The 17,355-nt window shown below is 39.9% G+C and overlaps 1 protein-coding gene across 18 annotated transcripts in view; it reads left to right on the top strand.

Annotated features, from left to right (window-relative positions):
- Positions 1-17,355, top strand: part of BNC2 (basonuclin zinc finger protein 2) — a 414,875-nt gene that overhangs the window by 338,173 nt on the left and 59,347 nt on the right. The window contains exon 1 of one of the 18 annotated variants that reach the window (XM_087444644.1): positions 1,189-1,295. The exons of the other annotated variants lie outside the window; for them this stretch is intronic. The gene's annotated coding sequence lies outside the window, so the exon portion shown is untranslated. Of the gene's footprint in view, positions 1-1,188; positions 1,296-17,355 lie in introns of those variants that run through there. 18 annotated transcript variants of the gene reach the window in all.

Genomic DNA, 17,355 nt, shown 5'->3' with positions numbered 1-17,355 from the left:
GTTATTACTTGCAAATTTTCCTCGTGGATTCTGAGTTGCCTGTGGGTGCTAAGTATGTTTATAAGATCAGGGTATCTTGACTGCAGTAAATTTTTTTTCTGATTCACTACAAGGTTATTTTTCTTATTGAACTATATTTCCTGGATGAAACCCCTTGAACTTTATAACTATCACCATAAATATGTTTAATGGGCTTATTGGCATATTAAAAATTGTATAGTGTTGGCACATGAAGAGGCCCACATAATTGCTAAATAATGGTACTTAAAATATTTGTAAAGGTGCTATTGATTTGTAGTTTGTATATCCATATATATTTATAACATTCTGGTGATGAATAAAAACTTGAATAAATAATGTCATGTCTACAGATATCAATGATAGTAAAAAGTTGCCCGGTATAATTAGAGAGGCCTTATTTAAGTCAACTCTGCCAGATTATCATTAATATTTTTTTCTGAGAGGCTGCTTGACCCACTTTCCTGCCTCTTGAATGTGTCCTGTCACCCTCTGACTGGGATAGCCATATTGTGTGATGTTAACAGATTCATGATTGTCCTTTCCCCCTTCCTCACTGCCTTTGTGCCCATATATTTTGTGTTTCTGATTTTAAAAGCAGATCCCTTAGAAAAACAAAAAAAGCAAAAAGTGCTCAGGTGGATCTGTTGTGCATCCATTAGAGTAGGCACAGGTTCATATCTTCCTCTCCTTGAGCACATTCGTGGTATAGTATTTGGAGCTGGACCCTTGGATGAGGGATACTTGGATTCTTTTTTTGACCCTCAAAATGTCCTTATTCCTCACCATCCCAGTTCTGCTTAGAAATGGTGTTTGTTGTGGGCCGGCCCCGTGGCTTGGCGGTTGGGTGCGCACGCTCTGCTGCTGGGGGCCCGGGTTCAGATCCCAGGCACGCACTGACGCACCGCTTCTCTGGCCATGCTGAGGCCGCGTCCCACATACAGCAACTAGAAGGATGTGCAACTATGACATACAGCTATCTACTGGGGCTTTGCGGGGGAAAAAAATAAATAAATAAAATCTTTAAAAAAAAAAAAAAAAAGAAATGGTGTTTGTTGTAATGTTTGGGGACAAAAATGTAGTACATAAACCATATACATTTCATTTTAAGATTTTTTTTCTTTTTTTTGCATTTCTTACCTTGTTTTCTATTTTTCATATACTCTCTATAGGAAACTGCACGATTCCACTTCTTCATACAAAAATTATCTTGGGGCAGGAGATAATTTATTAACTGTCATGGCAGTTCCCACCTGTGCTTTTGGAAAGCCTTACTGGTAAGGTTTCATCGATTAAGTCCCAATCCCATAAATCTAGGGTGAGTTAGAATCTGCTTGCTATAGCTCTCACTTTGGGTCCGTTTGTGAGGCCACACGAAACCACCTCTGATATTTATGCGTCTGTTTTGTCCTCTGTGGGATTAACCTCATCTCATCATCAACTCAGAGCCTGGATTCCAATTTACAGTCTTTCCTTTCAGCAGAATGAATCTTACTGCTGAGAGAAATCTTATGAAATGGAGCAGCATTGTGTTTTTAGGTAAAGTATGGGTTTCCTGCAGTTCTGACTAAGGTTTTGGTGCAATATTCCTGCTCAATTCCACGGCCTCTTCAGACCTGTGGAGGGCCTCGATTCTAAATCTTAGCAGACAGAAAGCGAAGTGCAGGAATGCTATTCTTCAAGTGAACTCTTCAGTCCAATGAGGAATAAGAGGAAAGAAAAGTTGAAAAACAAAACAGAGTGGGAAAATCTGTCTAAAAGTGTACTCCTGATGGTGTTTCGCCAAGTGTTTATTCTATGGGGCATTATGCTTTAAAATGTACAAAGGTCAGATGAGTTTGGGAAAGCCTGGGTTTAAAAGTGTTAACCTAATTTTTTATTAAAAATTTTTCAGAACCTTTTAATATTCTAATAAGCATGGTATATCTCCCCCCACCACCATGAAAAAAACAGGCATAGAATATGTTATATTTCCCAAGCTCATTTATCCAGGGAGACCCTTTTCCTGGGATAGGCAATTTATAAAGTATGTGTGAGGACATGTAGAGCCAAACAATGCCCTTGCAAATCAGAAATGCCCTTTAAATATGCAAGAAAGTGGCAACGTGTCTTGATATTCCTCAGGTTTACTCACTTCTTCCCTGTTCTTGAGCAATTCAGCTGATGAACCAGAGCCGGTAGGTCTGTGGGTATTCACAACAGTCCACAAGAGTTCTGGCCACCCTCCCAGAGGTCAGGGCAGCACTGACCTGAGTTTCCTGACCTTCCTTTGAGTGTTGGTTATATTCAGCATGGAGGAAGGGTAATAGACCTACTGAGCCACTGACCCTACCCCTGATGGATGGGATCATTTCCATCAAACTAATTGTGAGAGTTTATAGGGCCCCTATTCATGCTTCTTAGGTGTTGTATGCACCCAGGACAAGTGTACTCCAGAGAAATACTGTCAGCTTGTGTAGACATTGGGATTTAGTTTTAAAAGCAGATAGTGGGCACTATGAGAGCCAATTTTTACTTGACCCTAATCGAGCCATTTAACTTCTTTGCATCTAAGGTTTATTGACCTTTCATTCACCATTTTTGCACCCAACCCTCTATCCATCCGTCTCACTGAGTGGTTGTGAGGGTAAAATGTGTGAAAGGGGTTGACAGTCGGAAACTTTAAGAACATTGCGTAAAAAAGCATGATATCACTATCATCGGTCAAGAGATGTGTTGAGGAATGGTTTTCATCACTGATTCATGAGGTAAGTTATTTCCCTTGTTCCACAAGATTTTTGGTGAAACAAATAAGCCTTACCCATTCAAATGAATAATAAAGACTCCCTTCAGCCCAGTGTTTGGAAATCTAATTAGATTTCTCTCTTTCTTTCACACACACGGAAGTAAAGAGCATATTGTAGAATGACGAAGTAACATTATAGAGCACTTAACACTGTTCTAAGTATACATTTGCTTATTTTTTCCCCACAACAACTCTATGTAGTAAGTATGATTACTAACATTATCCCACAGATGAGGAAACTGAGGCACAGATCATTTAAGTAACTTGCCCAAAGTCACACAGCTAGTAAGTAGCAGAGCTGAGATTGGAACTCAGATGGTCTAGCTCTGGAGTCCTTGCTGTTAACCACTATCTTCTACTGCCTGAGTGATTTATACTGGGATACTGGAAGAGATAACTACCTTGTAGATATGGATTCAAATACTGATGGTCAGATATTGGCGTAGGACACTGGACAGCCCATTAACTGCCTGTCTCTTTCTTGTGAAAGTATTTTATTAGATATAGAGCACCAAATTGATGTTAAGTAATAGTGTGATCGTAAAACAGAAGTGGCAGGTGTGTCCAGTTTTGGCTCTAGATATGCTCTTTTCAATACTGTATTTAAAATGATTAAATGATGATAATTATTTTTCCCTCCCCTGTGCCCCTACCCCACCCACCCCACAAAACTAAATCCTTTGGCCACAATTTGCAAGCATATGTAAAAGATGAGTTGGCATAACTCAGACCTGCATTTGTGACGGGACGGGCAAGGACAAGACAGACTCTATAATTGTTCGGTCACACATGAAGTACCTATTTTTGAGTGTAAGGTTTTTTCATTCTAGATATTTTCTGAATTATCTGCTTGAGTTTGAACCCTGGAAAATCACAGAAAAATAATGCTATTCATGCCATCTGTGAGATTTTATATGGTTACAGACACAAGTTATATACATTTGGAAAGTTAAAAGTGTAGCTATTAAATAAGAATGCAAGAGGTGGCTGGAAGTCAAGTGCATTGGATGCTCATTAAATGCCCTGGATTTGAGGACAAACAAGGTTACTGAGGACTGGAGGAAGCTTAATGAGCACATCAGAGTTGAGTTGTGTGGTGGATGAGTGGGACTCGGAATGGTGAGGAGAGTATTCTTGGAGGGGGGCAGGGGAGAGAAGGAATGTAGTGAAAACAGGTAGAGTCAGCAGGGATGTAGCTAGAGCCGTGCTTCAGCCAGTGGGCTGGTCTGGAGGGCTTGTGGAGAGGAGGAATTGAGGAGATGGGAGCAGCCAGCTGTGGGGCTCAGGCTCTGTGAGTTTGTGAATAATACCCAGCTACGAAATGTCTTCAGGTTTGAGGTAGTCTGGTTATACTGAAGGCTTAAAGTGGAGGAATGACATCCAGAAACCTGGGTTCTGGGCACCTTGGTGGGCTAGCAGCGCATAGGGCAGATGGATTAGAGATTGGAGAAACTGTAGGCAGAACAACCAATTAGAAGGCTATTTAAGATATTCAGGGGGGAGCTGCATTTGATGGCAGTGCAAATGGGAGGAGAAGAGATGGGTTTGAGATAATGTCAGAGGAACCATTGGTGGGATTTAGTGTGATATAGTTAAAATGCTGGGTCATTTTATAATAATGTAATTAATAATTAACAATAAATTAGTAAAAATCATAATCCCTAAACATAGGCTCTGGAGTCAGTCCACCAAGTTGAGCACCAACAGCTGCATGGACCTCAGTAAGGTTATTTAACCTGTCCTCAGTAAGGTTATTTAACCTGTCCGAGCCTCAGTTTTCTCATTTGTAAAATGGGTAGAATAATACCCACTTTGGAAGATTTACAGAAGAATTAAATGAGATAGCATGTAAAGAGCTTGGCCTGGTGTCCAACAAATAGTAAGAGTGCAGTAAATTTTAACGATAATTATTCATATAATATTTTAAAATTTGAATTTGCTTACATTGTGTTTTTTTAAAGAGCTGAACATACAGTGTTCCTCTTACGGCAGGTAGAGTAATTTTATTAACTAATACTGTCTTAAACGTGCCTAGCGTTTGCAGGCTCTGTGTTCTGTTGTGTTCACATTATTTTCCCATGTAGTATCCAGTGGCCCGGGGCAGGTGGTTTGACCCCCCTCTGACAGAGGAGCTCACTTCCTCCCAGGAGTCATGGGGATAGGGTGACAAGATTGGGAATGGGCAGTAGAGCTGGAACTGAAATCCAGGTTTCCTCACTGTCAGTAAAGTGCTGTTTCCCAGTACCAGGCATCATAGTTCAAGATAGGAGACAGAAGAAAACAGGGAGAATTCTTTAAAAGCTCTTTACCTGTTCAGAGGTGTGACTGGCTAACCTCTCTCCTCTTTCTCAAGGATGCCCACTATGTCCTGTATCATGGTAGGTCTTTGTAGCCCAGACTCTTCCCCTGGCTAATTCTTGCTCATTTCTCAGGTTAAATATCACCCAATCTAAATGACTTTTTCCCTGTTTTTCTCTTCTCATAGCTCCTATTTATTTCCTTCATGGTACTTTTTACACTTTGTAATGTATTTGTTTACCTGTTTGTTTATTTAATATCCATCTCCCCCACCAGACTGTAAGCTCCTTGAGAGCAGAGTTCATTTCTGTTTTGTTATTTGGTATAATTGGCTTCCAGTACAATTGTGTGGCATATAATAAGCAATCAATAAATATGAATTTGAAAATGAATTAATGAATTAGAGAATACGTAATACCACATATATGTCAAGGGGTATGGTCTCTGCTTTTGCCGATAAAGCTTTTTTAATTAACTTCATTAAAATTCTTGATCCTGCACTTTCATCATCTAAAACGCACAGAATAATAACTGCCCACGTCTACTTCATGGAGATGTTTTTAGAATAAATGAGATATTGAATACTGTTCTTTCCAATATCTAAAAATTAGGGCTAGGTCATAAGCTGGGCATTTAGGGAGCTCCCTCCCTCGTGCTTCGAGATGACTGGGAAACCCCATTCTGACAGTGCAGTTCCACTAGTGGCTGCTCAGAGCCTGCATGGGGCAGTAGCTGCAGAGTGGCCGTACATGAAGTGTGCACAAATAGCCAGCAAGGCTGAACAGACTCTGAGCACCTCACCTTACTGCCAGGCAGTGCCAGACTCCAAGAAACATGTGCATCACACCCAACCTGGAATGATTCTGCCATCTTCAGAAAAAGAGCATCATGTACATCATGATGATGGTACTTACACTGCTAAAAGGCTGCTGGTGTAATGATGGAAGTAAAGTCCATGAGGTAGAAGATATTAACTCCAAAAGAAAACACTCCCTAGATATTAGCATTGGAAACTACCATTCAAGGCAGCAACTTTGCTAGGGGTCTGGGAACTACAGTATCAGTTTGAATGGACCTGTTTGAATAAGAGTTTCTCATCAGTTTCTAGGAGTCTCGAGCTTGGTAGGATGTTTTGGTTGTTGAGGCAACCCCCTCGCCACCTTTGGAAAGGATATGGATCTCCTATTCCTGACAAAGAGAAGGAAAAAATGCGCCTGGCTCGGTTGTTGCCATAAATATTTAGATGATGAAAATCCTCTTAAATATTTTAAGAAACTGCTGAGCATAGCTTAATCATCTTATTGAGAACCCTAGATTTAAAACTTAAATGTCTGCTCTTAGGAAGGAAGCAGGTTAAACTGCCTTAAAAATAAAGTGCCTCACAATTGTGTCGTAAAATCTCAACTGACATTAAAGTAATTGTGCTTAAGTACAATTTAGGGCCCTTTTGAATGTTTATTGTAGACACAATAATGATGCTCTTTTTAATAGTCTAATGCTAGTTCTAAAGAAATAAACCTAGATTCTTATGCATGTGTCCTGAACAGAATCATTTGGGGGGTGGGGAATGTAGTCTCTGAGTACTTTATCTTAGCAAAAAAGAACAAATTATGGATTGTGGCATCATTATGTTTAAAAAGAAAAGAAATGGAATCCTTATGTTTAAAAAGAAAAGAAAAGAAATGTAACCTTCTGTAGTTGGAGCTTATGTAGTCCAGAGTTGTGTAACCTTCCCTGAATGTCACACACTTCCTACCGTGGCTGCTTCGGCTCCCTTCAGCCTTCTGGGACCCATGACTAAAATGCAGATTTCCTTGCCTATGTTGAGCCTTTATGGAAATTAGAAAAAGTGCCCTTTCTGGACAGGTGCATCCACAAGCAGGGCACATGGCTGGGTCCCAGGGAGCCAGGCCTGAGCCACATTCAGCCCCATCTGCCACTTTGGGCACGTTTGTGCAATGCACACGTTGAGTCCCCACACTGACCAAGTTTACTAGGTCTGAATCTCTAGGTGGGACACACCCCCTGTTAACAGGTGCCCTGGGAACCATGTTATGTCAGATTGACATTCGTGTCACTATGCTGGTGCTTTTGAGTATCTAGTCTGAGAGTCTGTGGTCTCTCTCAGCCTTCGACCCCAAATCCTCAGAGCTGATGGCATGACTTGAGGGTAGGAATGGGCCCACTGTATGGAACAGGAAAGCAATTTCATTTTATCTTGAATTTAAACCATATTTGAGAATGTTTGCTGTTGATATTTTTCCTCTTGCCATTTTCTATCATGTTAGACCAGGAAAGCAAAGTAGGTTAAACGACAATCATCCTTTTTTGGTATCTGTTAATAGTTTAGATGCGAGTTGATGTTCCGTGACCACCTTACTCAGGTCCTAACCATTTTTCCCCGCTTGGGATCTCAGCAGCAGCTTCCTAACTGGTCTTCTAGCCTCTCATTTGTTCTCTCCTCCAATTCATAAAAGCTCGTACTTGCTGATGGTGCTTCAGTGACTTTCTCCTGGGTTGAGGGCAAGTCCCGACTCCTCAACACGGCATGCCAAATCTTGATCCAAACTCGAAGAGGTCCTCCGTGTAAGAAGCCCAAGCCCTGTAGGACTTACCAGGCCTCCCTCCACTTTCCTCTCCGAGCACATCTCCTCCTTGTCTCTCCCTCACTCACTCGACTTCAGCCACACTGGTTTGCTTGCTGTTCCCTCTCCCTGAAATGCTTTCCCTGGAGATATCAGATCCTGACTCTGAAGTCCCCTCAACAAGTCTTTCCTTGGCTACAGTATCTGGAATTTTAGCCTCCCCCACCCCAAACATTGCATGGCCTCCTTCCCTACTATGTTTTTTCCCTCCATAAAAATTATTATCTACCACAGTCCATATCTTATTTAGCTGGCCTGTTATTTTTCTCTTCCAGGATTTAAGCTTCATGAGGGTAGGGATTTGTGTGTTTTGTGGACTGTCATATCCGCAGTGCCTGGAACAGAACCCAGCATGCAGCAGGAGGTCAGTCATTACTAGCTGAGTGGAGGACTGAGTGAATGTGCCCCCTGCCTACCTCTCCATCCTCACTTCTCATCAAACTTCTTCATCTCCTACCTGCTCACATCTTTTCAGTCCTCCTGCTCTCTCTCTAAACATGCCGCACCTTCCCACATCCTCAGTGCCTTTTTAATTGCGGCTACCTCTACTTAGATGGCTCATCCTCACCTGCATATCCCTTCAGGCTTGGCTCAGAGGGCATCTCTGCTGGAAAGCTTTCCTGGGCCCTCCTCTGTACAGGCAGAGTACCCTCTCCCAGCATGGTACCAACTACACTGCTTTTTTTGGCTCTTTTGCCTAGCTCTTGATTAAACCAGATAAGTTCCTTGAGAGTCTTATTTGGTTCTGTATTCTCAGTCCCTAGCACAGTGTAGATATGTCTTAAATGTTTAACTGAAGAAAGGAGGGAAGGAGGCCACTATAGATCTGGAGCATTATGTCAACATTTCATTCATCCTTGTAGTTGACCTAGAATGTTGTCATACTAATGATAGGTGCTCAATAAAGCTCTGAATGAACCAGTTGTTAGTTCCTTATTGCACATCCCAATGCCTAATCAGAAATTTAAAATATTTTTGTTTTAATATTGAACTTTGAAGAAGTCTTCTGAATTTATGGCTTTTAACTTCAGATTGTTGACCAGATTTGGATGTGGTCAGACAGAGCAGACAAAACCTCTTTCTGACTCTAAAATCTATCAGGATGCATTGGTTGGGAAACGGATATTTCAAGGACCTCAGGTTGTGTGCGTTTCTGAGAAACACAGATCAGTGGCTTTGTTTACCTGTTATTAATGAATTCTTCCTCTGTGTACATGCTTTGTTTCTTCAAAACAGGACTTATATGAAAACAAAGTGTCTTGATAACTCCATTACAATTTCCATTATGAAACTTTTGAATAAAAATGAAATAAAATAAGAGTTGAGGAGTTCTAAATCTGTTTCATACTCTAGCATAGATGATGAATGGGAAATGTTTTCATAGAAGCATTAATGTTCTGAATATTATTTATACTAATGATAAAGAATGTCATCTTAGTAATAATGCCTATAAAAAATTTGCCTACATGTTAAGTTGAATTAAGACGTACTGTTTCAGATAGCCCATAAAGATTTTAGCAGCAGTTTTTCGTGACTCATTTGTAATGATGCTTACTACCCATTGTTAATTGAGCAGACTTTATAAACATAAAGTCTATAGGAGAAAAAAAGTGGGCAGGACTTTGCTGTCCCCAAAGGGTAGAGCTTTTGCTAGTTTTTGGATGCATGACATGTATTCCTAAAAGATCAGTAGTACATCATTTGATTTCTCAATGGACCATAACATCTCAGCAGGAACACCTTTACAACCTGCCAGGTAAACACAAATTAAATTAATTCTTAGTCTGTGCTTTTTTTTTCACTTGGAGGAAACCATATGCAGTAGCAAATCCTTTTATCTTTAGCAACCAAAACAAATAGTTAGCTAGTTAATCAGTTGAACTGGTTGAACAAATAGTTAGCTAGTTAATCAGTTGAACTTTACCAAAGCAAACAAACCACATATTTTAAGCATTTTAAACTTAAAATATATAAATGTACACTCATCCTCCAAACTTTTGAGGTTAGCCAAACTTTTGAAGTGTGGATGATTGTGCTCACTGGAGCTTTAAATTGAATTTTACATAAATGACATCTGTAATGTGTCACTAAGATTTTCACCTTTGATTGCTTTAAAGTGAACCTAGAACTTAGACCTGACTAATTGGTCTTGAGTGCAGAACCCTTTAATCTTTTGCAATCACCTTGACCACACCAATTTAAGACGAGGGTTTTATTTAAAAGTGACCTGTCCTGGGCAAGACTTCCCAAAGCATTCAACTTAGTTTCTGTAGAATGAACTTTTTCTTCTACAATCGTATTTCATTGATTTTTATAATATTTCGTTAAATTATGAAACTGTATTTATAGATGAAACTGTTACACAGGTCTGAGAACAAACAACTAACTGACTCCTCATAAATCAGACAGTAAAAACAGAGGTGCATGGGCTTATTAGAGTGTAGTTTACTAGTTTTGTTTATTAAGCATGCTGTGGACATCAATATAGTCCATAGAAGGAATAATGATTTTGGTAAATCTGGTAGCATAAGCACACATGTAGTCATAATTTTTTCTTTGTTCTTGTTTCTGTGTAACTTCAAAAGAGATGAGATTTCAAGTGCAGTGAAAATAGTTCCAAGAGACAAGTAATATACCTTTCACACTTGCATGCATGCACAAACACCCACACACACATACTGCAAGTGAACAAGTTATAATCTATATCCTTAGCTGCTAACTTGACTGCCATCTCTTTCGTTTTAATATGGCTCAAGTGAAGTTCATTTTCTTCTTTTTTTAAGCCTCCTTCCTATTTCCCAATCTCTCTTAGAATTAATGTCATTTCCTCAACTTTGGTATTCACTATAGTTAGAAAAAAAATATTTGATTCTTACAGTTGTTCCTCGTATGTTGGTCAGTTACCAGATCTTGTCATTTCTGGGAACTGCATCTTCCTCTCTATTTGTAGGCCACCTCCCTCGATGAGACCCTTACCACCTGCTGAGCATATCACTGAAATGTTCTTGATTTACCACTTTGCCTCCAGCCATGTGCATCCTTGAAGCTGTGGCAGATCTTTCTTCCCTAAACCCCACTTTCATCATCTCACTTGCTACTCAAAATTCTCATGGCTTTTCACTAACTGCAACATAAAATAACAAGATATTTGTCTTTGCTCTCTGTGCCATTCTTGACATGGTCCCATTCTCATTTCAGATGTCAACTTCTGCACTTTTATGCCTCGTGGGAACCTGCTGCAACCATGTAATTGCCCTCTGCTCTGTCCTCCACACTTGTCCTCCATCTCCATCCCTCTACTCTATGGAGCCATCTGGCCTATAGGATCTTAGGTCAGCCTGTTGAATTCCTAAAAGATCCTGCTTGACTCTTTCTTCCAAGGAGCTCTCCACTAGACTCTGAGCACCTGGAGGTTAGGGACTGCTAATTCTGACAGTAAACCAGGTGTACTGCATTTTTATTGTTAGTTATCTAGTAGTCTTTATCTCGATTAGGCAGTAAGCCCTTTGAGAGTAGGGACCCTCTCTTAGACTTTTCTCACTATATATCTTTTCTTCAGAGAGCAAGAGCACTTTTGATTTAGCACACCTGTACTGAGCACCTGATTGAGGAGACATGAGAATGACTGGGCCATGGTCCCTGCCCTCTGGGTGTTCATGGTCTAACAGAAGAGAGATACATTCTTACACACATGCACACACACATACACACACACACACACACATCTAATATTAAGTTAATAGACTTTAAAATTTGTTCCAGTAATGATGTGTATTATATTTAATTGAGAATTTAGGGGAAGATAAGATTTCAGTCTAATAACAGGGAGGAGGGCCTCTGACTTGGAGGAGGTGATATTTGAATTAGGTGTTAAATTAAACATTTGAATCTGGGTGTCATTGGAAGAATAGAAAGATATGCTTATTTATTTTCTTGCAAAATATTTTTTCAAGGGGATAAACAGTACTGTTAGTCAAGTAGGCATTAGGAAACTTAATAACTTGATCCAGTTCACATAATTCATCAGTGGCAGACATTCAAGGGTTCTAATGCCACCACCAGGAGTTTTGGGCAATAAGTTCTGCTGCCTCCTCGAGTTTTGGTAACATTCTTTAGAGGCACCTGAACATATGGAGGGATCTGAGTTTTTAGAGGGTAAAAAACTTTTCAGCCCCCCCTTATGTTACACTCAAATTACTCAAGAATGTTTCCTTTTGAAGGCACTTCAAACCTGCCATGGAGTTAGCCCTTGGGGAGGAGAAAGGTGGGTAACATAAAATATCAGCCAAGAGCCTTTGAAGATGGGTGATGTGTTTTTCTCATTAGGATGCTAAATCACACATCACCACATATGTGCACAGAAAATGAAAATGAAAAATGTCAGAAACACATTTATGTAAACCATGGGTCATATTTGCATATAATGAGCATTTCAACTCGTCCCCCCAACCCTCAGACCAGCAATGATTGATGCTTTATATTTTTGTCTTTTTAAAGATTTTCCTAGTCCTGGGATTTTGCTGTATGTTAAAACTATTATCTCATTGCAAGGTGAATTAAATTATTAAACTATAGACCTGTGCTGTCTAATACGGTAGCCACTAACCATGTATCTATTGAAACGTAAATAAAATTAAAAGTTGATTTCTTGAGTTACATAGCCACATTTCGAGTATTCCATACTGAATTGAGATGTGTGGTAAATTATAAAATACCAGATTTTAAAGATTTAGTATAAAAACCAATGTACAATATTAAAAATTTTTATATTGATTATATGTTGAACTGAAAATATTTTGGATATGTTGGGCTAAGTAAAATATATTATTAAAACTAAAGCTAATTTTACCTCTTTTTACTTTTTTATTGTTACTTGAAAACTTAAAATTACTTCCGTGGGTCACATATTTCTATTTGACAGTGCTGGCATAAGAAACTCATGTGTTAATATTTTTTTTTTTTTTTTTTTTGGTGAGGAAGATCAGCCCTGAGCTAACATCCATGCTAATCTTCCTCTTTTTGCTGAGGAAGACCGGCTCTGAGATAACATCTGTTGCCAATCCTCCTCCTTTTTTTTCCTCCAAAGCCCCAGTAGATAGTTGTATGTCATAGTTGCACATCTTTCTGTTTGCTGTATGTGGGACGCGGCCCCAGCATGGCCGGAGAAGCGGTGCGTCGGTGCACACCCGGGATCCGAACCCGGGTGGCCAGCAGCGGAGCGCGAGCGCTGAACCACTAAGCCACAGGGCCAGCCCACATGTGTTAATTTTTAATCCCATAGTTTTAGTATAAAGGTTTATACTGAATGGGCTTGCTAAACTTTCTGGAAAATAGGGTAATTAGTAATGACTAAAACATGATGTAGATGATTTTGTGATTCCTAAAATGTTTTGCTTGTAATTTTGACTAAATGTACCAATCAGTATTTTCCATTTTTTGCTAAAAATGAAGTCTTTTATCTCTGTTCAGGCCATTACTTTTTTAAATTGCTCTTGGTTTTGAGCTAGTTTACTAGACTTTAATCTTTGCTCCTTGGTTGACTAGTGAGCAAGTCTAACTAAACTGAGTGATAGGAATTAGGATTCACATATTTCATAAAAGCTTCCACTGCAGCATTTTTTTAAAATGGGAACTTATAGTCAATACAGTATCTAAGGCATTACACTTAATCTAAAGTATTGGCGGGCTAAGCCCTGAATCAGATATTTCAGTGCATGAAAAGATCTCCAGATAGAACCATTCATTTGCCAATTAGAAAAAATTTTCTTCCCCACTAAAACATTTGACTCAGGAGCTTTTATGTAGAAACTCTGTGAATATTTCCATAAAGTTGCTTAATTTATTTCTGCGAGTTCAAACTAGGTTCAGTGTAATTTTTCAGTTGGTTTAAGTGTAGGCGTGTTGGTGTTACATAAACCCTATTTGGCTATTAGTACTATTGTCATTTGTTTGGCTATTTAAAAAGAGTTATTTCAAGCAGGGAACAAGCTTCCTAACTTATGAGTTGTTAATATTTTATTTTTTATGTTATCTGGAACATCAGCATATAGTATAGATGGGGGGAAAAAACTCTTGTGAATTTGATAGAAAATTAGAAACCTGTCAAAGAAAAGGCCATTACTGTGGTTTTGGGCTAACCTTACTGAAATTGTTTGTAATGACACACACTGAAATTTAAGGGAAGATGGTGCCTTCTGTACCATGTGGGGTGTGTAGTTTGGTGAGTCAAAGACGAAGAGTGCCAAAGATAGAGCCATAAATAGTCGTATTGGGGTTTTTACTGAATTGAAGCACACTGATGTCTGAATATGTGCCAGTATTCAACTCTCTTCTAAACTTATCTTGTCCTGTTTCTCCATCTGTGGTAAAATATCCTGGAAACCAAGGTGGTTTCTTCAGGGTTTTCCCATGCGTCCATGTTGGTTCCTTACATTAGGAAAGGTCCTGCATCAGGAAAGACCAAACAGACATGCAAGCAAGAGGAAGAATACTTCGTACAGCCGCTTTCCTTACTAAGGAAGACCCGAGAAATGTTCATTTCTGAATAGCCACCTTCACTGCACATGTTCAGCTTTGGGGCTATGCAGTAGTTAGAAATGTTACTGGAGTCTTAAGAGTGACAAGAAATGATTGTTTCTGAAGATAGCTTGTCACTTTTTTCTCATAGGACTTGGCTGGGGTTCAGTGCTCTCTTTGGTCTTATTTGAATGGTATTTTATCAGTCAGACAAAATAATATTCAACTATTAATATCGTTCTGCTAAAACAGTTTAGAATAAAGATTTAATGTTCTCTTCTCAGTGAAGGGCTTGTGCCCACATGCAGGACTGTAATAAAAGAGAAACAAATGAGGCGGCTCAAAGTTATGGCTCTCCATGGCTTTTAGGTCTCTCATACATTTTTATAAAACATATACCAGAACTTCTGAATTGTTAAATTGGGTTATTTTTAAATGCAATTGTATTTAAATACAGACCTGAGAGTAACCTGTTAGGTCTCAGTGTTCAGAACAGGCTCTCTGCTGGCTAACAGACTCATTGCTGTTATTACATCCTCTGGTCTGTAGCTGGGAGAAGACAATTTTCCCCCAGATTGTGCTCCTAGTTGATCTTCAAGTAAACTGGTACACCTCCAGCTCAGCCCCAGGCTCATCTTATCTTACCCTTAGGCTAACAGGTAACCGAGTCACCCATCTCTTTTCTCATCCATAAAAGGGGAGTATACAGAGTGTCACTTCTGGATTCCCCAGTGGATTTAAAAGGCAAAGATGAGATTAAAGATGTCATGTGAATCTCGCACACTGCTACTTTTAATAATTTGCACTTCCCCTAGAAACCTAGGAGAGCTTTAAAGAACATAAAGTAAATTTTAGCTCAAATATTCAAGAGCCTAATATATAATTAAATGTTTGTGGGAATGTACTTTCGCCTAAAAGCTGGTAATTAGGGTTCAATTAAGTAAGCATCACTCAAATAACTTTATGAAGAGACTCTTTCACATGACATTGTCTAGCTATAGTACTGGGAGAGTCATAAAGTGGGTATGTATTGATTTTGGTATGGAGGGATTAAGATTAAAGTGCAGAATGGGCTTCAGCAGTGACCAAGCTAGAAATTTACCCCAGCCTCAAATGAAGGAGGAACGTGGAGTCCTACAAAGCCAGGAATGATGTTATTCTTCTCTCAAGAAGTATAACTGCTGTTCCAACGCTTAGAAATGACCGAAATTTAATACTCAGGTCTTCTTTTACACTAGTCTCTTCCTCTCAGGCTGAAACAGGAGGCGTGGAAGAGGCCAGGATCATCCAAAGTAGATGGATTGCCAAGGCAGGTTGTTTTGACTTAGTAAAGTTCTTTGCATTAAAACAAACATCCCTAAAACACATTAGCCTCCCAGCACAGGAGTGGGAGCACACAAATCAGGAAGCCTGCTGGGGTCTTTAGGGAAATCTTGAGTGCTTCGGGGTGATTTATTTTCAGAGAGAGTTTGAACTAGATCAGCTCAAGAGAAGATGGGAACATTCGGGATGGTGGGAAAGCAAAGTAACTGACTCCTTTGCCTTCTCAATAAATGGACTCTCTGGAAAGCCATCACAAGTAAATGTTTTGTTCTACTGTTTCATGGCAGTAGGATGTGGGGTAAAGTTATAGATTACATGCAATACATTTTTTTTTTTTTTATGTAAGCTCCAGCAACATGAGAGGAGCCCAGTGGGGTGTAGAACCAGCTGTGACAGACCCTATATGATGCCTTGACTGGGTTAATGCAAAGTTGGTCTCTTGTCAAATTAAGCAGAAACTGCAGAATACTTGTGGCTTTGAGATGTATTTGGCCTCTGAATTCAGAGTGACCCACAAACCAGGTTTTTGAGTAATAGATGTTTAATGAACATTCCTGACCGGAGTTTACAAACACGCAAACTGGGCTAGAAAAGATTTACCAGAGCAGGAGGGAAGCCCAGGTTAGAGGGAGACGCGTGGAAGTCTCATGTACCTCACTATGAGTCGGCTTCTTTTTCCGGCTCAGAATACCTGTGTTGTCAGGAATGGTCCTTTAGACCAAAGGTGAGCTCCCTGAAACTCTGTCAAGGAAAATGAAATTGTTCTGTAGGTTCGGAGAGAAAGGAAATAAGAAATACTGTGTCTGCGTGCGTGCACGTGCGTGTGTGTGTGTGTGTGTGTTTGAGGAATTTTCCAGGAAGCTCAGGAGCAATGAGTTCTCCTTTGTTAAGGGATGTTATGAAACCACTACAGTCCTCTTTCGTACAGTGGTTGTAATTATAACCACAGGGATATTGTGTTCTCAAACAAACATTCAAGCTCCCTGATACCGGGTTGCCTGAAGCCAGGCTTCACATATGGATGCATGTAACAAGGCCTCCTAGTAATCTCCCCCATCACTTGTCATTGGCCTTCCCCTCTCACAGTGGAAATGTCTTTATAGTCTGTGCCTGGCGTATTGCTTTTGTTCATCTCAGGTTCACTGCATCTGTTTCAAACAATGAGAACATATAGGTCCTTGAGCCATAGCACCTGACCCTGAAGGGCTTGAGAGGGTGTGCACACGTAGACGTAAGGGCTCTCTTTCAGAAATTTCTTCATGATGCAGTTATATGCCACTGGAACAGTTGGAAAGGGGAAAATTAGACCTACTTGCAATACTAGCCAGCTGTGTTTTTAACACATGATTATTTTATTGGGGTGTACATTAATTAATCCTGAAATAAGATCCTGTGTGACATTCAAAGTTGTGTTGAGTAGCTCAGAGTTTAAATATTTTAGTTTTACAACTCTGTTATGCTGGCAGCCAACAATGGTGTCTCAGTGAAGTCAGCAGATGAGCCCTGCTTGTGATGACATCTGGAAAGCTTGTTTTATCTATAAGCACAGGTGTAGACAAATGAAAGCAGACAGATGTAGGGCTGGGGTGGCATCTCCGCCTCAAGCACTCTCTGGCTGTACATTTTCCAGTGTGTCAAAAACAGGGAGCTTTGTTTCAGGGGCGGAATAAAAACATTCTGTCACCTCCATACGCCAGCTACTGTGCTGCCTTTTCTGAGCTCTGAGGTGTAAAATGGCATACATTGTTCGAAATTGAACAAGAGGAAGAG

This window comes from Ceratotherium simum, chromosome 20 (assembly GCF_057802395.1).
Source record: "Ceratotherium simum simum isolate JZ-2026a chromosome 20, ASM5780239v1, whole genome shotgun sequence".
Taxonomy (NCBI): domain Eukaryota; kingdom Metazoa; phylum Chordata; class Mammalia; order Perissodactyla; family Rhinocerotidae; genus Ceratotherium; species Ceratotherium simum.
The sequence above is the reverse complement of the archived record's forward strand: the minus strand, read 5'-3'. Positions and strand labels throughout refer to the sequence as shown.